This window comes from Tamandua tetradactyla, chromosome 2, assembly GCF_023851605.1.
Source record: "Tamandua tetradactyla isolate mTamTet1 chromosome 2, mTamTet1.pri, whole genome shotgun sequence".
In the NCBI taxonomy this organism is placed as follows: domain Eukaryota; kingdom Metazoa; phylum Chordata; class Mammalia; order Pilosa; family Myrmecophagidae; genus Tamandua; species Tamandua tetradactyla.
This window is the reverse complement of record NC_135328.1, coordinates 12,144,333-12,169,645: the sequence shown is the minus strand read 5'-3', so window position 1 is coordinate 12,169,645 and position 25,313 is coordinate 12,144,333. Positions and strand designations below refer to the sequence as shown.

The window sequence follows — 25,313 nt, the reverse complement described above, 5'->3', positions numbered from 1 at the left end:
CTGCCACTTCTCTTTCATTCTCACACCATGATGGGTAACCCCTTGGCTCAGTTCCATGCTAATTCCTCTCACTTTGCTCTGAGTGATTTTATGGATCGCCTCATCTGTCAGCTCTGTAGTGCCTAGGTTCTGGTGGGCTTGATCACCTGAAACTTGGGCTGCCTGCCTCCTGTCTACCCTAGCATGTTCTTCAGGGTCACCAAATTCACCACTGAATCGATGGCATCAGGAGGGTTACGCCTGTTCCTGACGCCATTACTGTTCCATCTCAGACTCAGCTTCCAGGCCAACTCCATGCAGCTGCTTCCTTTCTCAGGTTCTGTTCATCCCTTGTGCCTCCACAAACCTGGGTCCTGCTGCTGTGTATCTTCAGGGCTCTGTGGCAGATCTTGTGTCCACCGCTTGGGCCCCTCCTCCCCTTCAGCCGTCTGTCCACTTCAGGCGCAATCTCATAGGAGAACCTTTCCCCAACTCCATGATCTCTGAATATTTCCTTATCTTTGACTTTCTAATTCATACTTTCCCATTTCCCAGACCAAGCTTGGCAAAATAGAACCAAATCTAATAAAGACACCACGCTGCTCCTTCTTCTGCCCAGTCTTCAACCCTCTTCTAGTCTCCCTGCACCTTCTGCTCTGTGTCTGCCCTCAGTGAGCAGACAGCTTTTCACAGCAAGAGAGACATTTCCCCATATAAATACACTGCAGAGAAGCAAGAGCCACACCCAACATAGAGGAAACAACACATGGGGCGAGGGGTGTAGACTGAAGGAAGGAGGGATCCTGGAGCTTGGGATAATTGAACTGGTGACTTGATCCATGTCAGCAAGGCAGGTAGTGAGTAAGGGGATGCCAGGATTGCCTATATGGAGACTCTAAGCTGTGGTTAGGGCTATGAAAAATGGACTGGAAGCAGACAGAGGGGATTCTTGTTACCGGCATCTGGAGCCAACTTTCCATACCATCCTCACCCACTCCCCTAGTCTTACTATTTCCTATTCTGCAGAAGCCAGACACACTGTCGATGCTCTGTGCCAACACCTGCATGGACTTGCTCCTTCCTGCCAGAGACCACAATGCAAGCCTGACTTGTAGTGGCCACACACTCTCTGGGTTGGAGCTCCATGTGATCTTTTCTGTTTAGTTGACCTAGGACTCCTTGGCCCAGCAATCAGCCTCTAAGCAGTGTCTTAGGCCATCTTTCATGCCATTCCACCAAGAACAGATGCTACCAGGAGTCCTCCCAAATAGGCCTAACAATTCACAATAATGGGGGAGAGCTCCCATTACTTACAAATCTTTGTCTGCCAAGTATCTTAGGTTCACCAGTAGGTGGGCTCACATGAAGTCACATTTGCATGAACAGCAGAATCTCACTGGCTTAAGCCCACAGCTACAGATGCAAGGAATTCCCCCAATAATCCACATTTGTACTGGATATGGCTGTCAGTTATAACCTTTGGCCTTCCTTTAGCTAGAACTCTGCCAGTGAGTTACATATGAAACTAATGATATACCCACCTCTAGTAGCACACCCTCTACGTGTGGGAACTGTACAGAACAACTTCTGGGGTAAATCAGTGACTTGACACACAGCATATACCAGTTTGGAAAGGGTAGAAGGGTTGAGATCCCACATAAAACTGTAAGTCTTCCACACCAGAGAGGCTGGCACCTCTCCCACATAGGCACAGCATTCTGGTTCCTGGAAGGGAAAGGAAACAGACTTTACTAATAGCAATGACTTAACTCTACCAAGCTCAATTGCAGACCTAATTAACAAATTCTGACTATAGAAAACAGATCCTGAGCACAGATAGACCTGAAGTAAGCACTAAAGAAATGAGGAGATTTTGCCCTGTGTTCTAGTTTGCTAGCTGCCGGAATGGAACACAACAGAGATGGATTGGCTTTTAATAAAAGGGGATTTATTCTGTTAGTTCTTCAGAGGAAAGGCAGCTAACTTTCCACTGAGGTTCTTTCTTACATGGAAGGCACAGGATGGTCTCTGCTGGTCTTCTCTCCAGGCTCCTGGTTTCCAACAACTTTTCCCGGGGTTACTTCTTTCTGCATCTCCAAAGGCCTGGGCTGAGCTGCAAGTGCTGAGATGAGGAATGCCAAGCTGCTTAGCTGTGCTACATTGCGATCTCTCATTTAAGCACCAGCCAATTAAGTAAAATGTCACTCATTGCAGCAGACAGGCCTCCTAGCCGACTGCAGATGTAATTAGCAACAGATGAGGTTCACGTATCATTGGCTTATGTCCGCAGCAACAAGACTAGATATGCTCACCTGGCCAAGTTGACAACTGAATCTAACTAACACACCCTGGAAGAGAAAGGGCAGGGCTGATAGGAATAAAAGCCAAAAACAGAGGCTTTTGGAGGTGACAACACAAAAATATTGTAAAAGGGCTGGACCCCAAGAAAAGGGAGCACAAACAATCTAGGAATACATAGAGCCACATACCAACTCAAGCTCTTGATTAGCATACCAGTAGAATGGGAATTTGGTTCTGAAAAGGCTTTTTAAATAGCTCATTAGATAGAACTGCCAGCATGCTCAGGCTCCAGCATTGCCCCAGACAAGGATGGAATTAAAGCATATCTGACAGAGTAAGTAACTGGCGAAGTGAAAGGAGTTAATTCCCTAAGGGGCCTATCTTCTCTAAGAAAAGGGAGGCAGGACCTAGCTCAAGTGGAGTCCCTCCATCAAGGAAATCAGGTTCCAGGGGCTGAAAAACAGAGCAATCAAAGATCACTGCTACCTCAGCCACTGTCTCAGCCACACAACAGCCAAGAAGAAGTTCCTGAAATTAAAAGAACCACAATACTTTACACCAGTGGGGAGCTGCAATCTGACAATCACCACATGCTGGGAAGGATAAGAAATACTGAGGCCAGAGGCTTCATAGGAAAGTCTGACAATCTTCTGGGTCTCATCCTCAAGGACACTTCATACTGGCTACACCCTTCTCTTGAGAGATAGGCCTATCTGGTCTGGGGAAATCTGATTAGTGTCTATAATATGTGAGGACACCTTTCTCAAAAAAAGTCTCCATATGGACAGGTCAAGAAAAGGAAAAACAAGAACTGAAAAGTTCTGAGCAGTTAAAATGAACTTAGGCTAGAGTTCTAGAATAAATTTAACTGAATGCCAAAGGACAGATAGAGAATAAAGCCATTCAACAAAAATTCCTATATAAAAGATTGAAAACAACTTCTAGAATAAACTAATTAAGGAAATTGAATGCCTAGACACCAGGAAAAAATAAAGAGTCATATTAGGAAAATTGAAGATATGGCCCATTCAAAGAAACAAACCAACACTTCAAATGAGATATAGGAGTTGAAACAACTAAGTCAGCATATTCTAACAAACATGCAAAATCTCACCAAAAATCAAATCAATGGTCCAGGAGACAGGACAAGATAGCAGCATAATGAGGTATGGAATTTAGTTTGTCCTCCAGAGTGGCTAGTAAATAGCCAGGAGCTGTACAGAACAACTGTTAGAGTAGCATCAGTGACCAGACATACAGTATACACAAGTCAGGAGCAAGTCAAACAGTTCAGATCTCACACAGAACTAAGTTTACCAAGCTGTGGAGGCTGGCACACCTCCCCCATGGACACATCAGGCTGGTTCCTCCATGGGAAAGAAAACATACTTTACTAGTAACAAGGGCTTAGCTCAATAAAGCTCCAATTGCAAAATTAATTAACAAATTCTGACTCCTGAAAACAGATCCCTGGCACAGATAAGAACAAAAGAAACTAGGAATTTTCTTTCCCTGCAGAGAGGGTGTGCGACTGAAGAAAAACAGAAAAAAACACTCTTTTTGAGTTGTTCAGCACAAAATACTGGAAAAATACAAGAAAAGGGGGCACATAGAGCCTGAAATACATAGAGCCATGTACCAAGTCAAGCTCTTAATAAGCAAACTTGAGAACAGGGGGTCTGGATCTGAAAAGTCAATTTTGCTTATTTTTTTACTTCTTAAGCAGCTCACTAACTAGAACTGCAAGCACTCTCAGCCTCCAGCACTGCCTCAGGCAAGGACAGAACTAAAACATGTTTGAAAGACAAGGTAACTAGTCAGGTCAAAGGAGTTAATTCTCTAAAAGGCTTATTTTTCTGAAGAAGGGGGAGAGAGGCAGAGCCCAGCTCAAGTGGAATCCATTCTTCAAGGAATTCAGTTCCCAGGGACTGGAAAACAGAAGCAATCAAAGCCTTCCAACTGCCTCAACTCTGTCTCAACCATGCCGCTGGCAGGGAAAGTCTGCTGAAATTAAAGACACTGCATTACATAAGCTGGTGGGAGGTTGGGCAGCATAAGGAAAGCACAGAATCTACAATCATCATAGGGACAGTACATTACTTCCCACAACAGTGTGATACACATTTTTTTCAATACACATTTTTTTCAAGTGCTCATAACTCATTCTCAAGAATAGACCATATGCTGAGTCACAAAAGCAAGGTTCAATAAATTTTTAAAGTCTGAAATTAGATAAAACACTTTCTCAGATCATAATAAAATAAAGTTGGAAATCAATAACCAGCAGCAGCAAAGTGCTGAGGGCAAAATTTATTATCTTAAATGCCTATATTAAAAAGAATTTAGTGCAAAATATGAGGATTTTTTTCATATTTTGTTCAACTGGGAGAATTAGAAAAAGAACAGCACACTAACCCCAAAGCAAACAAAAGGAAGGAAATAATGAAGGTCAGAGCAGAAATAAATGAAATTTGGAATATGAAAGCAATCAATAAAATCATCAAATTGATCAACCAATAAGTTGGTTCTTTGAGAAAATCAATTAAATCTGACCCCTTAGCTAGGCCAACAAAAAAGAGAGAGAATGCAAACTAACAAAATCAAAAATGAAAGAGAGGACATAACAAAGTACCCTGCAGAAATAAAGGAGATAATGAGAGAATATTATGAGAATCTATATGGTAATACATTAGAAAATGTAGATGAAATGGCAAACTTTCTGGAAAGGAATGAACAAAAAAACATTGATTAAGAAGAAATAGATTACCTCAACAAACAAATCACAAATGAAGAGATTGAATCAGTCATCAAAAAACTCCCCCCAAAGAAAAGTCCAGGACCAGATGGCTTCACATGTTAATCTACCAAGTATTCAAGGAAGAATTAGTACCAATCCTACTCAAATTCTTCAAAAAATTTAAGAGAAGGGAAAGCTACTCAATGCATTCTATGAAGCCAGTGTAACCCTAATAATAAAGTCAGACAAAGATAACATATGTAAAGAAAATTATAGACCATCTTTTTAACAAATATAGGTGCAAAAATCCTCAACAAAATACTTGCAAATTGAACCCAGCAGCACATTAAAAGAATTATACACCATAGTCAGGAGGAACTTATTCTAAGTATGCAAGGCTGGTTCAACACAAGAAAATCAATTAATGTAATGCACCATAGTAATAAGTCAAAGCAGAAAACCAAATGATCATCTCGATTGTTGCAGAAATAACATTTGATAAAATTCAACATCCTTTCTTGATGGAAACACTTCAAAGGATAGGAATAGAAGGGAACTTCTTCAACATAATAAGGGGAATATATGAAAAACCCACAGCTAACATCATCCTGAAGTTTTCCCTCCAAGATCAGGAACAACATGAGGATGACCAGTGTCACCATTATTATTCATCACTGCACTGGAAATTCTAGCCAGAACAATTAGACAAGAAAAAGAAATAAAAGGCATCCAAAGTAGAAAGGAAGAAGTAAAACTCTCATTGTTTTCAAATGACATGATACTATGTATCAAAACTCCTGAAAAATCTACATCAAATCTACTAGACTAATAAATGAGTTCAGCAAAGTGGCAGGGTATAAGATCAACACCCCAAAATCAGTAGTGTTTCTATAAGCTAGTGATGAACAATCTGAGGGAAAAATCAAGAAAAAATCCATTTATAATAGTAACCAAAAGAATCAAATATTTAGGAATAAATTTAACTAAGCACATAAAAGACTGTTACATAGAAAACTACAAGAAATTCTGAAACTAATCATGGAAGACTTAAATGGATGGATAAGTATACAGTGTTTATGGATTGTAAAACTAAATATAATTAAGATGTCAATTTTACCCACATTGATTTATAGATTTAATGCTATACCAATTAAAATCCTCATAACTTAATTTGCAGAAATAGAAAAACCAATAACCAAATTTAATTAGAAGGACAGGGTGCCTGGAATAGCTAAACTTATCTTGAGAAAGAAAAATGAAGTGAGAAGTCTCACAGAAGCTACAGGGATCAAAATAGCATGGTACTTGCATAAAGATAGATATATTGACCAGTGGAATCAAACTGAGTATTCAGAAATAGACCCTCTCATCTATGAACAATTGATGTCTGATAAGGTGGTCAAGCCAACCCAACTGGAAGAGAGTAGCTTCTTCGATAAATGGTATGTGGAGAACTGGACATCTATATGCAAAAAAAAAAAAGTGAAAGAGGATCAATACCTCACACCTTATACAAAAATTATTTCAAAATGGATCAAAGATCTAGACACTAGAGTTAAGACCATAAAGATATTCAAAGAAAATGTAGGGAAATATCTTATAAATCTTGTAATAGAAGGTGGTTTCCTAGACCTTATACCCAAAGTATGAACATTGAAAAAAAGAAATAAATTTATGGAATATCCTCAAAATAAACACTTTTGTTCATCAAAGAACTTCTTCAGGAAAATAAAGTTGCAGTCTATGCAATAGGAGACAATATTAGATAGGGTTTAGTATCCAGAATATATAGAGATTCTTGAAATCAAAACAAAAAGAGAAATAACCCAATTAAAAATAGCCAAAAGACATGAACAGACACTTTTCAGAAGAGGAAATACAAATGGCTAAAAGGTACATGAAAAGATGCTCACTTCACTGCTTATTGGTGAAATGCAAATCAAAACCACAATGAGTTATCATCTGACACCCACTAGAATGGCCATTATCAAAAAATGGAAAAGGACAAGTGTTGGAGAGAATATGCAGAAAGAGGCACACTGATCCACTGTTGGTGGGAATGTAAAATGGTATAACCTCTCTAGAAGAAAGCAGTTTAGGGGTTCCTTAGGAAGCTAAGAATACAAATGCCATATGATCCAACAATCCCATTACTAGGGATATATTCAGAGGAACTGAAGGCAAGGACACAAACGGACATTTGCACACCAATGTTTATAGCTGCATTATTTATGATTGCAAAGAGATGGAAATAGGCCAAATGTTCATCAATGGACAAGTGGTTAAACAAGCTGTGGTATATTCATATGATGGAATATGTAGCTGTAAGGAAGAATAAAGTCATAAAGCATTTAACAATGTAGATGAACATTGAGGAAATTAGGCTGAGTGAAATTAGCCATAAAAAAGGACAAATACTGTACAGCCTCATTTATATGATCTAATAATAAAGAGTGAACTTTGACAGTTAAAGTTAAGACCACAGGTTATCAGGAGACAGAAAGAGAATTGAGATTGGATATTTTGGCACTGAAAGAACAGAGATTGTGCAATAGTACTGATTGTAAAAATTCAGAAATGGATAGAACAATACTATGTGTAGTAGCAAAATAATACAAGCTGAATGTGAATATGGCTGAGAGAGAAGAGCTGGGGGCATGGATGATACCAGAAGTAAAGATAGAGGACAGACTGAAATGGAGTAACTTAGTAATGCTTATAGCAGCCAAAGATGGTGATTAAATGTACAAATATAAAAAAAAAAAGTTTTTGCATGAGGGAAAGCAAATGAATGTCAATATTGCAAGGGTTTGAAAATGGACGGTATACAGAAAAATGTACAATCAATGCAAGCTAGGGTCTATAGTCAACACTAACATTGTAATATGCTTGCACTGAATGTAACAAAGGCATTATGCCAAAACTAATTGTTAACAAGTAGGAGGTATGGGTAGGGTTATGGATTCTATGCAGAAGAAAAGGAAAGGTCTTCATATAGATTATGGTGGCAAAGACACGTCTACTTTCTTAGGTTGGACTTGTGACTTGTGAATGAAATTGTTTAAAAATGAGCAAAGAAGAGAGAGGAGCCAAGATGGTGGCTGAGTGAGGTGTGTGATTTAGTTCATCCTCCAGAGCAGCTAGTAAATAGCCAGGAACAGTACAGAACGACTACTGGGGCCACATCAGTGACCAGACACACAATGTACACCAATCTGGACAAGCTGGACTGGCTGTGAGCCTACCAAGAATCCTGCAGGCCTTCTCAGGCTCCAACTGCCCCAGGCATGGGCAGAATTAAGCTTTTTTTTTTTTTGAGAGTTTCTCTGGAGGCTGTGCCTTCCCCAGGAGAGGTGTTGGGTCCAGCTCAGGTGGAATCCCTCCCTCAAGGAATTCAGACTCCAGGGTCTGGAAAACTGAAACGATTAAAACCAGCCTACAACCTCTCTTCTGCCTCAACCATACCCCCAGCAAGGAGAGTCTGTTGAAGTTAAAGGTACCACATCACTTTATGCTGGTGGGACCCTCAAGCAGACAAGCACCACAGACTGGGCAGGATAGGAAAAATACAGAGTCTTGAGTCTTCATAGGAAAGTCTTTCAAGCTGCTGGGTCTCACCCTAAGGGAAAAATGATGCAGGTGACTCTTTCCTCCTGAGAGGAAGCCAGTTTGGTCTGGGAAAATCTGATTGGAGTCTATAATACTGAAGTAGACTCTCCTAAGGGGGGAAAAAGGCACCATAAAGGCAGGACAAGAAACAAGAAAACAAGAACTGAAAAATTCTGATCTGTTAAACAAAACCTAACCTAGAGGTCTAGAACAAACTGAACTGAATGTCAAAGAACAGATAGACAACAAAGTCATCCAACAAGAAAATCCTAGGTGAAAAAAGAGAAAACAATCTCCAGAATAAACTCATTAAGGAAATTAAATGCCTAGATGCCAGCAAAAAGTAATGAATCATACTAGGAAAATTAAAGATATCACCCAGTCAAAAGAACAAAAAACAATTCAAATGAGATACAGAAGTTGAAACGATTAATTCAGAATATTCAAACACATGGAAAGCCTCATCAAAAGACAAGTCAATGAATTGAGGGAGGATATAAAGAAGGCAAGGAACGAACAAAAAGAAGAAATCAAAAGTCAGAAGAAAGAAATCAGAACGTATGGGAATGAAAGACACAGTAGAAGAGATTTTTTTTAAATGGGAACCTAAAATGTTAGATTACAAGAGGTAGAAGATAGGATTAGTGAAATGGAGGCCAGGACATTTGAAATCTGACAAGGAAAAACATATATATATATATATATATATATATATATATATATATATATAGGGAAAAAATGGAAAGATATGAGCAGGAACTCAGGGAATTGAATGACAACATGAAGCACATAAATATACATGTTGTGGGTGTCCCAGAAGGACAAGAGAAGGGAAAAGAAGGAGAAAACCAATGGAGGAAATTATCACTGAAAATTTCCCAACTCTTATGAAAGACTTAAAATTACAGATCCAAGAAGTACAGTGTACCCCAAGCAGAATAGAACCAAATAGACATACTCCAAGCCACTTACTAATCAGAATGTCAGATGTCAAAGTGAAAGAGAGAATCATGAAAGCAGCAAAAGAAAAACAATCCGTCACATACAAACAAAGCCCAATAAGATTATGTTGCTTATATAATTGCTATATTATATAAACATTGCTAACCAAGAATTCTATATCCAGCAAAATTGTCCTTCAAAAATGAGGGGGAAATTAAAACATTTTCAGAAAATAATCACTGAGGGAATTTGTGACCAAGAGACCAGCTCTGCAAGAAATATTAAAGGGAGTACTAGAGATAGATAGGGAAATACAGGAGAGAGAGGTGTGGAGAAGAGTGTAGATGTGAAGACTACCAGTAAAGGTAAAAAGAAGAAAAATTTGATATGACATAAAATCCAAAAGGCAAAATGGCAGAAGAAAGTACTGCCCTTACAGTATTAACACTAAATGCTAACAGATTAAACTCCCCATCAAAAGACATAGAAAGGCAGAATGGACTAAAAAAACAGGACCCATCTATATGCTGTTTACAGGAGACACATTGTAGATCCAAGGATAAACATAGGTTGAAAGTGAAAGCTTTGGAAAAGATATTTCATACAAATAACAATCAGAAAAATCAGGAATAGCTATACTAATATCCAACAAATTAGACTTCAAATGTAAGACAATTAAAAGAGACAAAGAAGGACACTATATATTAATAAAAGGAACAATTCAACAAGAAGACATAACAATCATAAATACTTATGCACTGAGCCCGAATGCTCCAAAATACATGAGGCAAACACTGAAAAGAGAAATAGACACATCTACAACAATAGTTGGAGACTTCAATACCCCACTCTCATCAATGGACAGAACATTTAGACAGAGGATCAATAAAGAAACAGAGAATTTGAATAATACAATAGATGAGCTAAACTTAACAGACATACATGCCACAACAGCAGGATACACTTTTTTCTCAAGTGCTCATGGACATTCTCAAAAATAGACCATATGCTGGGCCACAAAGTAAGTCTCAATAAATTTAAAAAGATTGAAATCATACAAAACACTTACTCAGACCATAAAGGAATGGAGCTGAAAATCAATAATAGGCAGAGGGCCAGAAAATGCAGTGGGTCAAGGAAGAAATTACAAGAGAAGTCAGTAAGTATCTTAAGGCAAAGACAATGAAAACACAACATATCAAAATTTATGGGATGCAGCAAAGGCAGTGCTAAGAGAGAAATTTATTGCCCTAAATGCCTATATTAACAAAGAAGAGTGAAAATGGAGGAATTAACTGTCCACTTGGAAGAACTATAGAAAGAATGGCAAACTAACCTCAAAGGAAGCAAAAAAAAAAAAAAAGAGAAAGAAATAACAAAGATTAGAGCAGAACTAAATGAAATTGAGAACATGAAAACAATTGAGAAAATCAACAAAGCTAGAAGTTGATTCTATGAGAAAATCAATAAGATTGATAGACCCTTAGTGAAGTTGATAAAAAGGAGAAGAGAGAGGATGCAAATAAATAAAATCAGAAACAGAAGAGGAGACATAATCACTGACCCCACAGAAATAAAGGAGGTAATGAGAGGATATTATGAACAACTTTATGTTAATAAACTAGACAATGTAGATGAAATGCATAACTTCTGAGAAAGACATGAACAACCAACATTGACTTGAGAAGAAATAGACAACCTCAACAAACCAATGACAAGTAAAGAAGTTGAATTAGTCATTAAGAAGCTCTCAAAAAAGAGAAGTACAGGACCAGATGGCTTCACATTGAATGGTAGTGAATTCTGCCAAAACATTCAAAAAAGAATTAATACTAATCCTGTTCAAACTCTTCAAAAAATTGAAGAGGAGGGAAGGCTGCCTAACTCATTCTATGAAGCTAACATCACCCTCATACCAAAGCCACACAAAGATATTACAAAAAAAGAAAACTGCAAATGAATCTCTCTAATTAATACAGATGCAAAAATCCTCAACAAAATTCTTGCAAATCGAATCCAGCAACATGTCAAAAGAATTATACACCATGACCAAGTAAGATTCATCCCAGGTCTACAAGGATGGTTCAACATAAGAAAATCAATTAATGTAATACACCGTATCAACAGATCAAAGCAGAAAAACCACATGATCATCTTGATTGATGCAGAAAAGGCATTTGATAAACTTCAACATCCTTTCTTGTTGAAACACTTCAAAGGATAGGAATAAAAGGGAACTTCCTCAATATGGAAAAGGGAATATATGAAAAACCCACAGCTAACATCATCATCAATAGGGAAAAATAGAAAGCTTTCCCCCTAAGATCAGGAACAAGACAATGATGTCCACTATCACCATTGTTATCCAACATTGTGTTGGCAGTTCTAGCCAGAGCAATTAGACAAGAAAAAGAAATGCAAGGCATCAAAATTGGAAAGGAAGAAGTAAAACTCTCACTGTTTGTAGATGATATGATACTACATGTCAAAACCCCCCAAAAATCCACATCAAACTACTAGAGCTAATAAATGAGTACAGCAAAGTGGCAGGTCATAAGATCAACACTAAAAAATCTGTACCATTTCTATACACTAGTAATGAACAATCTGAGGGGGACGTCAAGAAAATAAATCATTTACAATTGCACTTGGGAAGATGAAGTGTCAGAAATGTGAACTATTTTGTGAGAACAAAGAAAGGAGAGTGTACTGACATCTGACCTCTTCTATACCAACCTCTTTGCTGAGAAGAAGCATCAGGGCCAGGCTACCTTGGTAAAAGGATATGTTTAGCTCCATCCCTGGGACAACATCTCTAACTGCTGAACTGTACCTGGGGACACATGCTGAGAGTCTTGGCTTTTCTGAAAACACACAGGCAGTATGGATGGTATCAGATCATGGAACTTAGAAAAGAAACTATTAACAGGAGAGGAACAAAGGTGAGTGCAGGGGATTTTCCATGGATGGATTGTGTGCTTGACAATGACAGCTGGTTGAAAGTTTTTGAAGAAGTGGACTATGCATAACTGATTTTGAGGAGTTAACCAGAGAGCGAAAGGCAAGGACTAGACCATTCAGCAGAAATTGTGGGTGAAGCCTCCCTTTTGGTCTCAGCTATTTTTCTTGATTTTTTTCCTCATATGGTACTTACCTGTGGAGGTCATATCCAGAACATCTCTGCCTAGCACCCACCTAAACTCTCCATACCACCCAGAATCAAATCCCAGATGCCAAAAGGCCCATCCCCATGCTGCCTCACTGCTCTGATCATGGGCCTTTATAAGAGGTCATGATCAGGAGTCTGACTGAGCACTTCAGTCATTCTCCCCTATCCCCAGCACTCATCCACAGTTCACAGGCAGGGAGGCCCAGAGTCAACAATAAATTCAAAGTATGTCAGATCCAGTTTGAATTTTTTACAATTAATTTGTCAAAGGGAAACTATTAGGATATGAATAAATATATATATATTCAAAATAAGAATTTCAGTCATCATTGGAAAGGAGATGGAATAATGGTAGTGGGATGATCCTTGGAAGATCCTAAAGGCTCTTGAGGTCAGTCCCCTGCACCAGTAGAAATGGATACATCCCTATCTAGTTGGACAGGAGAGTTCCTGCACAAAAACACACAGAGGGAAGTGATGGTTAGGTTCTGGTGTCAAATTGGAGAAATGGTTATGCCCAGTTGACTGGTTAGGCAAGCACACACCTGGCCATTGCTGCAAGGATATTTTGTACTGGTTGATTAAATCATCAGTCAGTTTATTGCATCTGTGGCTGATTACCTCTGAGCTCATCTAAGGAGTATCTCCCACAATGAGGTAATCCAATCAGCTGAGGCCTTTTAAGGGAGAAGAGAGATTTTCAGTGCTTCCTCAGCTAGTAAGCCTCTCCTGTGAAATTTGTCAAGAGACTTCATTGCAGCCATGAACCTCAGAGCCTTCCCTAAGGATTTTGGACTCTTCCTTTCCCACAGTTGTGTGAGACACCTTCATAAATCTCATACTTAGATTTCTCCCTTTGCTTCCGTATCTCTAGAGAACCCTTACACAGCTTGTTACCAGGAGTGCTTCTTGAGAAGCAGAATCTTAGTAATGGGTTTTTACAATTGGTTTTCTACTCTAACTAGACTCAGAGGCACTAATGACTCTGTTTCCAACAATCAGAATGGCCCTGACAGTTGATGGCACGTGTTGGCAAAAGAGATACTCAAAATATCACATTAAATTCTGCTAAATATATGCTTAAATGAAGCCAGGCTCAGGGTGATAATGTTTTGACACCTTTATGGAGTTTTGTGGAATTATGAGGTATAATGATGATGGTTGGTTGTTATTAGATACACTGGATACAGTGATGAGGGAAAGGGATGAGCTGAAAACTTCAAATTTGAAACCTCACTGCCATATGAATGACATAAAACTTTCAATGTGTGCCCTGAAAGAAAATCGTATTTCCTGTGATCTCAGAATTGAGATTTCTGAAAAGCAGGCACAAAGCCTCATTGTGTGAGTAACAGATTTACAACATAAACTAAAATCTCAAGCTTGCAGGGTGTCTGCTGTTAAAGTAAGGGCTTTAATTGGAAAAGAATGGGTTCCTGAAACAGGGGGTGGTAATATATGGCTTGATAATGATGGCAGTGGGGAAATGGGAAACCTGGAATCTGTTGAGCCTTTTACTAGATAGATCTGTAATAGGCTTTCCTGAAGAAAGAGTTTCCCAACCTCTAGTCTGTATTGAGGAAACAGCTTATTGGCTTCTGGTCTCCTCAGAGGAGTCTGCCATCCAACCTCCATCTAATGAGATTAACCCTTCAGTGCCTGCTAACCCTGTAACTACCTCCCCTGGGGACACAGCCCTCACACCTCTGTTTGGAGGGGTTAATCCTGTTTCACCAGATGAAACTTCAAGGGAATGCCCTGTGGTAATTGGCTTGAAAGACACTTCTATTTCTTTACATGCCTACCTCTACCACCCCTTTTTCTTCAAGACCTATAACTAGACTAAAGTCCCAAAAGGCCCTGAAAGGTGATGTACAAAGTGTGACCCATGAGGAGGTACACTATGATCCAAAATAATTGCATGATTTTTCCAATGTATATAGACATAAGTTAGGGGAATATGTGCGGGAATGGATATTAGGGGTGTGGTAAAATGGTGGAAGGAATATAAAGTTGGATCAAGTAAAATTTATTGATATGGGCAGACTAAGCAGAGATTCTTCATTCAGAGTTGTAGCTCAAGGGGTTAGAAAGGGCATTGACAATTTGCATAGATTGTTGGTTGAAATGTGGATCAAAAGGTGGCTGATATTACCTGAGGTCAAAATGCCAGAACTGCCCTATTTCTGACTTGCAGGGATTTGTGGCATTGGCTAGTAGATTATTGGATACCTACAAGTAAAATAGATGAACAGCCTACTAAATTCTTGCTTGAGCTGTATAAGTAGAAGAATTCTAGGTGAAGTTAAAAGAATTAACTTGAATTTGTAACTTGAATTACAAAACTAGAGAATCATGGCTCCTTAAACTATTCCCAGACTTGGTACAGTTTACAGACATAGAGTCCCTCGAATGAGGGAAGGGTCAGGTAATTTTGGGTGAGGACCCCTTTACACTGCCCAAAATTTACACTGTAAACCTTCCTCCAAGTCTTCCCCAAGAAGGCCCATACCCTTTTAATAAGGTGACTGTGCACTGGGGAAAAGGAAATGATTAGGTATTTCAGGGATTATTAGACACTGATTCAGAAGTGACACTAATTCTAGGAGACCCAAAACATCATGTGGTCCACTAGTCAGAGTAGAAGCTTATGGAGCTTAGGTGGTTGATGGAGTTTTAGCTCAGGTCCACCTCACAGTGGGTCCACTGGGTCCCTGAACTGATTCTCTGGTCATTTCCCAGTTCCAGAATGCATAAATGGAATCAACACACTCAATCAACTGTCAGAATAACTACATTGGGTCTCTGACTCATGGAGTGAAGGCTATTATAGTAGGAAAGACAAAGTGGAAGCCACTAGAACTGCCCCTACCTAGCAAAATAGTGAATCAGAAGCAATACCATATTCCTGGAGGGACTGAAGAGATTAATGCCACTCTTAAGGACTTGAAGGATGCAGGGGTGGTGATTCCCATCTCATCCCCATTCAACTTTTCTATTTGGCCTGTGCAGAAAACAGATGGATCTTGGAGGATGTTCTTGTTTACTAGCTGCCAGAATGCAATATACCAGAAACAGAGTGACTTTCAAGAAGGGGAATTTAATAAATTGCTAGTTTACAGCTCTAAGGCCAAGAAAATGTTCCAGTTAAAACAAGTGTATAGAAACATCCAATCTAAGGCATCCAGGGAAAGATATCCTGGTTCAAGAAGGGTGGTGATGTTCAGGATTTCTCACTTGGCTAGAAGGGCACATGGCAAAGGCTGCTAGCTTTCTCTTACAGCTTTTTGTTTCATGAAGCTCTCTTCATCTCTCAAAGTTACTAGCTGGTGGACTATCTGCTTCATGATTCTGTAGTATTCTCTGCTCTCTCAGAATCTCCCATCATTCTCTTTTATAGGATTCCAGTGAACTAATCAAGTGTCACATGGAGTGGTTGGAGACATACCTCCATCTAATCAAGTTTCCAACCTATAGTACTGAATAGAAATTAAAAGAAACCATTTCTCTCACAAAATTGATTAGGCTTAAAACATGGCTTTTCTAGGTACATAAACCTTTCAAACTGGCATATTTCACCCTCTGGACCCTAAAATTTTTCCCATATACAAAATACATTCATTCCATGACAACATTAGAGAACCTTAAACCATTTCAGTAATGTTACAAATACAATACAAGGTTAAAACTAATACAAAGTCTCATCAAAGTCTCTTACAGGTATGGTCTGCTCTACAGCAAAATTTTCTTCTGGTTCTGGACCTATAAAGCTCAGAACAAGTTATTTTCTGCCAACATACAGAGGAGGAAAAGTCATAGGATATCTATACCCATTTCCATAGGGAGGAAGGAACACAGGGGTCACAGTACCCAAGCAGTCTCAAAAACCTGCAGGGCAAAGTCCATCAGTTTTCAAAGTCTGAGAGCCACTTATCTTCAGAGCTTTAGAAAGTGGCAGCCCCACCTTTTCAGTGGCCTGCCTTTCTCAGAGTGCAAACTTGGGGAACACTGAGGAGACCACCTTTTTCTCAGCTGCACCATTTCCAAGCATGTGTTTGGATGGGTTCTGCCTCTGAAGTTATTTTACCTTCACATTACCTTTTCTGAGCCCTCTGGTCCAGACTTGGCTTTTAGCAGAAGAGATTTACAAACTAAAGGGGGAAAGTGCAGCCTGGTTTCTCCTTGAAGCTTATAAGGAAATGCAACAGGAAAGAGATAAGCTGAGAATTGTGTATTTTCTGGGATCAATTATAGAAAATTAGTTAATGGTCCAGAAATGTCAATGGTAAAATTCAGTCTCCCATCAATAAATTATTAAGATAAACAGATAATGTCATCATGTCCACAGTTGCAGGGTGGCCACCTATAACTATATCACAGCTTGTGAGAAGGGGAAGAGAATGTGGATAATTTGGGACTTGTTTATTCCCAGGGCAAGCACATAATAAGAGCACCCACACTTTGTGAGCAGATAATAATGGAAGGGGTCCACTGTAGACTGGACAGTTACAAAGCAAAGTCTTAAAGTTAGCCTATTTCAAGGAAGAATCAGAAGGAAGTCAGAACTCTGCCAGTCACCTATGGAAACAAAGAGCCTGCCACCATCCATATCTTTCATAGTCCCTCAATCCATCAAGTATCAGTGACCAGAAATAAATATTACAACACTGAGAGGATTTTCCAAACTATACACATTTTTGTATATTTTATATACACTTCATCTAAAATCATCACTCTCATTCTCCCACCCCCTCCCAGGAGACCATTTCCATCTTAAAAAGCTTTGAACCCCCTTTCTGTTCATCCCACATTCTCTGGAACTGCCAAGGAACAGCACTTGCATCACAAAGGAATAATGAGATACTCAAAATATCACCATTAGATTCTGCTAAATGTTCACTTATATAAGGTAAGGCTCTGGGTAATAATGTTTTTGACACCTTTACAGAGTTTGGTGGAATTAAGAGGTATAATGATGTTGGCTGGTTGTTGTTAAATATGCTATATAAACTGATGGGAAAAGGGATGAGCTGAAGGCTTCTATTTTGAAACTTCAGTGCCTTGCGAACAATGTAAAAGTTTCCATGTGTGTCCTGAAAGAAAATCTTATTTCCTTTTATTATAGGATTTGAAGTTCTGCCAACATTGGAAGTTCTGGTAAACACTTTTGGGGTTGCAGGAATATCCTGCAAGGGCTTCCTGTGAGTAGAGAGCAGGCCTCCCCAGATAAAGATCCCCTGTGGCATGGAGGAAGAATTTCCTGGAATAAAAATGGGAGTCAGTTGGGCAGCTGGTCATGGAGGTCAAAAAGGAAAATTTGGACCACCTTCCCTTAGCAGTCCACAGCCTTAGCAGGTATAAGGATCTCCCCAAGATCCAAGGAAGAGAATGCTTAACACCCCTACAGAGGATCCATGGAGGACTTGAAATATGGGTGGTCTGAGGAAGGACAAAGATCCGAATTTGAAAGAATTAAGCTTCCCCCAATTTCCTCTTGTTTCCTGACTTGGAAAATGACTTTGTCACCTCTAGGCACACTGGTGACAGGGTGCCCATCTCCCTTCATCAACAGTATCTTGTGGAAAGCAGACAGCACCAGAGGGGTTCCAAGGAGGAAATACTGATTCAAGACTGCATGTGGTGCTGCCCCCAGGGAGGGTGGTTTGGTGGCAAGGAGTGGATAGGGGGATTGATAATGCAGCAAAAGGATACATGGAGGCCCTAGGGTCCGTGGTCATGTCAGGTCTCACCACTGGAGTTGTTTTGGAGACAACGAAGTGGGTAATGGGTTAGTCAAAAATGTGACAGTGTTCAGGTTCTCAGGGTTTCTCCTATATTCATTGGGGAATGAGACTTATGGACTTCAGTAAGTGAGCAGGCACATGGATTGGGAAAAGTTTGGGATAGCAAGTGTTGTCCTAGAGATTTTAGGTTCCAGAGCCCCCAAAATTTTTCCTTTGGAGAAGTTGCTTCTAGTTCAAGTCTCCCAAACCTCTGAATGCCAAGAAGAAAGGAGCTATGCTATCACTGGATCATAGTGCATCTCTAAAGAAATCCTTACCAGATATCCAGCCAGCCTCAAGGGCTGAGGTAGGATGAAGAACAGATTTGACGTCTGTCTGCTCTTTGGAAAAATGCCCCACAGCCTGCTCATGAAGACATAACTTAGGTTCTCTATGGTAAGTTCTAGTAAGCTACAGAAAAGTTAGGAGGTATAGTCTCTAAGAATATTTTTCCATCTTTTTCTCAGTCTTCGTTTGCCTGATGCTCATTATAAATCATCTTTCATCCCTTTTTCTCACAATGGGTACACAAGACAAAGTGAAAAATTTCTGAGGTTCATGCCATTTTCACACACACGCCCGCCCCCCCCCCAGCATTTGCCTACAGGTCCTAGGCCCCCAACAAACCCTCATTACAGTGGGCCAGGGTCAGGTCCCTTGACTATCACTGCTCAGGGGTCACTGCCACTACTGAGAACATTCTGTTTTCAGGACAGGGGATGTCTTGTTACCTCAGTTTCTGCCATATCTGGAAAGGGTAAACAAGGACCAGTAAAAGATGCATAGAGGACTGTCAGTGGGGACTGTAGAGACTTATGCAGGTCCCTGTCTGTTTAAAATTGACAGCAAGTGATATAAACTGACTGGTCCTTCTACTTCTAGTTCCTAACAATGTACATGAAGACCTTGCTCAGCAGGCAAGAGTCAAGTTTCATTTGGGCTATGGAATCTGAAACATATACCTGTTCACCAGTCCCTCCCTCAGACTGTACTCAAAGAAAGAAGGAACCCACAAAATGAGTGCAATTAATCAAAAAGCTGTCCTAGGACTGTTAATAATAATAGATGTAAACACACTTAACTCCTTGCTACTTTCTTTTCTCTCTTTAAGAAAAAATTAACCTTCATGGAATTTCCTATGGGAAAATCAACACCACCCAGTTTTCATTGCATAACCATGAAGTATTCATGAATTATAACCAACATGTTCATCTCAACTGTAAACTGAATGGCTGAGGGTTCACAATTAGTTAATGGACAAGTTGATGTTGTTTGGAAGGTATGAGGTTCCACAATTTGAGAACAATTTGGAAGAATTCACATAAGCCTAACCTCTTCAAATACAAATAGTAGTTATCCAACACCCTCACCCTGATGAATGAATGAAAACTTTACCTCAATTCAAAATAAATATGTATTTGGGCTGGTAGGGGCTTAGAAAGTCTGGGCTATGATATTGTCTATATTTTAGAACCACATCTACTCTTGAGACCAAAGGAGGAAAGGTTTATTTTGTCTGGAACCTAAATTTTCTGTAGCATATAATCTAACTCAACCTCTCCGGATAGCTAATTTGAACAACTGAAATGCAGGGAGCCCAGAAGAATGAGGGTCTTTGATCCTGTAGAGCTTAATGTAATGCCAGGATACATCCCAGAATATATTAAGCAGATAATCAAAAAGTATTGGCAAAGTCCCTTGGGGGATGGGAGAAAAAATATGAAACTATTGAACTTATCATCAAGAAATCCCCTGATACTGCGTCAAACATTAGGGACACCTAAATCAATAGGCCAAGACCTTCATCTTCAGACTTACTCTTGTGAAGCTTATGCAGATAGCAGAAAATCTTACCTTACCTATAGGTATGCCTAAGAGTTACTTCTGGAAGGTCTCTTTTGTTTCTCATATGTGGCCTCACTCTATGTCCAACTCTATAAGTGGAATCATTGCTCTCCTTTCTCTGTGGGGCATGACATCCAGAGATGAAAATCTCCCCGGTGGTGTGGGAGATGACTCCCAGGGATGAGTCCCAGCCCTGGCACCATGGGATCAATTGTTCCATCCTGACAAAAAAGGGGGAAAGAAGTGCAACTAATAACTTATCAGTGACTGAAAGAGTTCAAATAGAGTCGAGAGGCTACTCTGGATGTCACTGTTATGCAAGCTTCAGTTAGACATTGCTAGCTATCATAACTAGCCAAACTCCAACCAAAGCCATTCCATCCAATCCTAAGAACACCTAGGGCAATATATAGAATTCTACAAAGGTTCCATGCACTAGGACAACTTTTGAGAAACCTACAACCTCCAGTTGGGTCCCTAGATCAGATAAGTTCTGAAACTTAGAGGGCCCAGCCTCTACAGAACATAAGTAGCTCCATCTTCCTACCTCATATTATTAACTGCTCCTTCCAACATGAAAAATTTAGAATGGGCATAGCCCAAATACCTCTAAAGATATAATAGAAAGATCAAAGGTGCTGGTGGAGTTATGCAGAGAAGGTAGGAATTAACAAATGGATATGATTGCTGTCATTAAATTGATATTTAATGACATCTCCAGTATCTTAGAGCAGCTAGAAATAAAAATAAAAAATTTTGGAATTGTAACCCATACCAAACTCTGAAATCTGTTCTACAACTAGTTGTTGCACTGAGCTTTGAAATTTATTTCTTTTGGGGGTATATGTTATTTTTCACATAAAAAATGTAGATTTTGATGATAAAAAATATTTATTCCTCCTAGCTTCCTATGATCTGGAGCAGCTAGAAAGAAAGGTCTGAGAGGATAGTATGGTAGCCCATGACAAACTCTGGGACCTGTTTTGTAACTATTTGTTGAGGGTCCTTTGGGAACTATTTCTTTATTTCTTTGCTTTGTATATATGATATATTATACAATAAAAAGTGCAAAAAATACACATATCTATGGTTTTCTTTTTTTGCTTATATTTTGATATTATATATAAGTATCTGTATCCTAATCTGATACCCACTGTCTCTTGTAAGAGCACATACAACTTGGTGATGAAGAAGAAGGGTTAAGGAGATATCTGAGCCTGAACCCTAGCTTTGCCATTCCTAACTCTGTGCTTTGCACATGACCCAGTGCTCTGAGCCTCAATTTACTTCTCTTTACTTGGAGATAGTAACTGTACCAACTCCCAGTGAGGTCATGACACATTCAGAAATTACTTAGAGCAGCTCCTGCACAGAGTTCAGGGAAGGCTGAGAGGTGTGTGTTCATCATCACCATAATTCCCTAATGTGACTCTGGGTTCCCTAAATCCATGAGGCATAAGAGCCTCTGCTCCCCCATAGTGGAGCCTGGGCCCTAAGCCCCAGTACCCTTACCCAATATATTTGCATTTACTTCTTTGTGGACCCTTTGTACAAGCAGCCTTCTCACTGCTCAAGGGTCTTCAGGAACCAGGGTTGGGAGGTGCTAGCTCTTACCCTGCACTTTCCTCCTTGTGGGGTTCCACTATGACAGGGACCTTCAGGTGATGATGAAGACATGACACTGACCAGCACCACAGGGAGCAGGAGTTGGCTCTGAATGTACCTAGCAGGTCAGGACACTGCACTTGTCAGCTAGGTGCCCTCATCCTCAGCTCAGCTCCTTGGCCTGGGCTTAAATCTTTCCTGAAATGGACTTACCATCTCTTGGTACTTTGGGGTTCAATGCTGGCTTGATTAGGAAGGGCTATAGTGGATGCTGGGATCCCTGGAGGGGCAGACTTGGGACATCAGCTGTGGGGATGGCAGAGGTCAGAGAGATACTTGAAGAGAAAAGCACAGCATTTGGGTCAGTTTTGGAAGAAGGTCCAGGGAGAAGAGCAAGGGACTGGTAGGTGGCTTACATAGTGGCTCATGTGAGATGGCTGCTCTGTGAGGGTTGCAGGTGCCCTCATGGATGATGATGCTGTTGCATTGGGTGATAATGAAGTCACAAATATGGGCTGAGTCAGTTGTTGCCATGACAACTATAGCCTGATTGGGCCTATTGGGTTTCTGAGACCTCAGGAGGTGTCCACCTAACTGTGGCTCCCAGGCATATGTATGAAATTATCATTCAGCCTGTGATGGAGAGTCTCCTACCTATGAAGATTCTCCATCCTAGACAAATGTCTAGGCACAGTCTCTGAGTCTGGGTCCTTGGCAAATGCCTTCCCTTCCTTGAGCCTCTTTTCTCCATAAGATGGGGATGACAATGGAGCATCTCAGCAGGGTCTTTGGGACCTCCACTCAGGAAGCAGATGGCATAGCAGTTACTGAACCGTGAGATGTGCATGTGTGTCCTGCTGGTTAGACTAGCCTGGGGTCACCTTTACGCCTTTCATGGAAACTGGGAAAGAGGAAGAGGAAGCAGGAGAGGAAATAAGCTTCACTTCCTGTGAATGGAGTTCACTATTCATATTATTTGGAATTCTGCTGTTTTAAAGATTTTCCTTGCCACCTGAGAATGGAGTTCACTATTCATATTATTTGGAATTCTGCTGTTTTAAAGATTTTCCTTGCCGTTTAGTCATTTATTCTTATCTGTAAAGGCTCATGTGCTATAAACTAGAGTATAAAATATACATGAGCTTTTAGAGATATGAATAAATGGCTAAATAGCAAAGACAAATCTTTTTTTTCCTCAAGTTTTTCTACTTTTGGTCACTAGGAGTAGTTTCAAGATGGATCATGCAGTTTTCAAATGCTTCACAGCATCACATTTTTCTTTTTCTTTTTTTTTTTTTTTACTACTTCTTTGCTTACAGACACAACAAAATGCTCAAGGCTTATGCTGTATTTTTTATACCTCAGTTTGGATTGCTCCAAGAGGTTCTTATTCCTTTTATTGTACATTGCAGTATGTACAAAACAATATATAACCCCAGGTTATGCTCTTCTGTTACTGTTCTGGATCTAGGATGTCTCAGTAGACAGAGCTAGGAATATATATCTACTGAGACACCCTAGATATATATATATAATTATACATATATGTTTATAATAACACATGAACACACACATAGTTATAAATGTTAAGAATGTATCTGTGTATAGTTATGTACATGCACATTAACACAACACAACACACACATAAAATAAATTCATAACAATGTCTCCAAGTCTAACCCAGTGCCAAAACTCTAGCCTTCTGACCTCAAGTATCTGCAAAGATATTTCTCTGACAGTGAGAAACCTAGTTCCCATTACTTATAGTTTTTTATTTAACCCTTGTGTACATTTAAGAAGTTTCATAGTTAACCTATATTCCTTTGAGAAAAAAATTAATCAACTAGAATATAGTCCTTGTGGATAGTTTTTTTCTTTGTTTTTCTTAGAGAAGTTATGGGTTTAGAGAAAAGTCATGCATTAAATACAGGATTCTCACATATCACTCTATTATTAACCTTTGCATTAGTGTGGCACATTTGTTACAATTGATAAAAGCGCATTTTTATATTTGCACTTCTAACTATATATATCTACTGAGACAGCCTAGATATACATATATAAAATTATACATGCACTAACTATAGTCCATGGGATTTATCTTAGGGCTCACTGTGTTGTACAGTCCTACTGATAATTTTTAAAATTTTATTCTACTGACATATACAAACTATCCTTTCCATTTTAACCACATTCATATATGTAATGCAGTTCTGTTAATTATGTTCACAATGTCCTGCTACTTTCATCATTAATGAAACTTTTCTATTATCCCAAACAGAAACTTGGTACCATTTAAACATTAACTTTTTATTCCCTAACACTACCACATCTGCTGGTAACCTATATTCTAAATGTGACTCTATGAGTTTGATTACTCTAATTATTTTATATCAGTGAGATCATACAATATTTGTCATTCTATATCTGGCTTATTTCACTCATCATGATGTCTTCAAGGAACAACCATGTTGTTGCATGTATCAGGTCTTCACTTCTTTTTAGAGCTGAATAATATACCATGCATGTTTATTCCACATTTTATTAATCTATTCATCTCTTGATGGACACTTAGGTTGCCCTCTTTTGGCAATTCTGAATAATGCCACTATGAACATCAGTGCGCAAATATCTGTTCGAGTCCCTGCTTTCAATTCTTTTGGGTATGTATCTAGTAGTAGAATTGCTGAGTCATAATTTAATTCTATACCTAACTGTCATCTCCTGTGCATGCCCCATTTTATATTTCCTTGTACAATGAATGAATATTCCTAATACTCTGCATCCTCTTGAACACTTTTAATTTTCCATTTTTTTTAAATACCAGCCATTCTAATGAGTGTAAATTGGTATTTCATTTTGGTGTTCATTTGTATTTCCCTCCTGGCTATTGATGTTGAGGATATTCTCATGTGCTTTTGGCAATTTCATGTGCTTTTGGCTACCTTCCTTACAGGAAAGTCTATTGAAGTGTATTGTCCATTTTTTCATTGGGTTGTACATCTTTTTGTTGATGAGTTGCAGGAGTTCTTTGTATGTTCTGATAATAAACCTGCATTAGATATATGGTTCCCAAATATTTCCTCCCATTGTGTAAGTTGTCATTTTACCTTTATGATAAAGTCCTTTGATACAGGATTAAACTTTCATGAGGTCCAAGCTATATATTTTTCTTTCATTGCTTGTGCTTTGGGTAAAACTTCTAAGAAATCATTGCTAGCACTAGGTACTAAAGATGCTTCCCTGTATTTTCTTATAGGGGTTTTATGGTTCAGGTTCTATTTAGATCTTTGATCCATTATGAGTTGATTTTTGTATATGGCGTGAAGTAAGGGTCACTTTT

The 25,313-nt window shown here is 39.3% G+C and overlaps 1 long non-coding RNA gene across 2 annotated transcripts in view; it reads right to left on the bottom strand.

Annotated features, from left to right (window-relative positions):
• The window catches only part of LOC143666143 (uncharacterized), a 63,224-nt gene that overhangs the window by 2,714 nt on the left and 35,197 nt on the right, over positions 1 to 25,313 (bottom strand). The window contains exons 1-2 of one of the 2 annotated variants that reach the window (XR_013167416.1): positions 22,184 to 22,401; positions 1,521 to 1,704 (exon numbers count right to left, since the gene is read on the bottom strand). This is a non-coding gene — a long non-coding RNA (uncharacterized LOC143666143). Of the gene's footprint in view, positions 1 to 1,520; positions 1,705 to 22,183; positions 22,402 to 25,313 lie in introns of those variants that run through there. The other variant, XR_013167414.1, reaches the window with a different exon arrangement.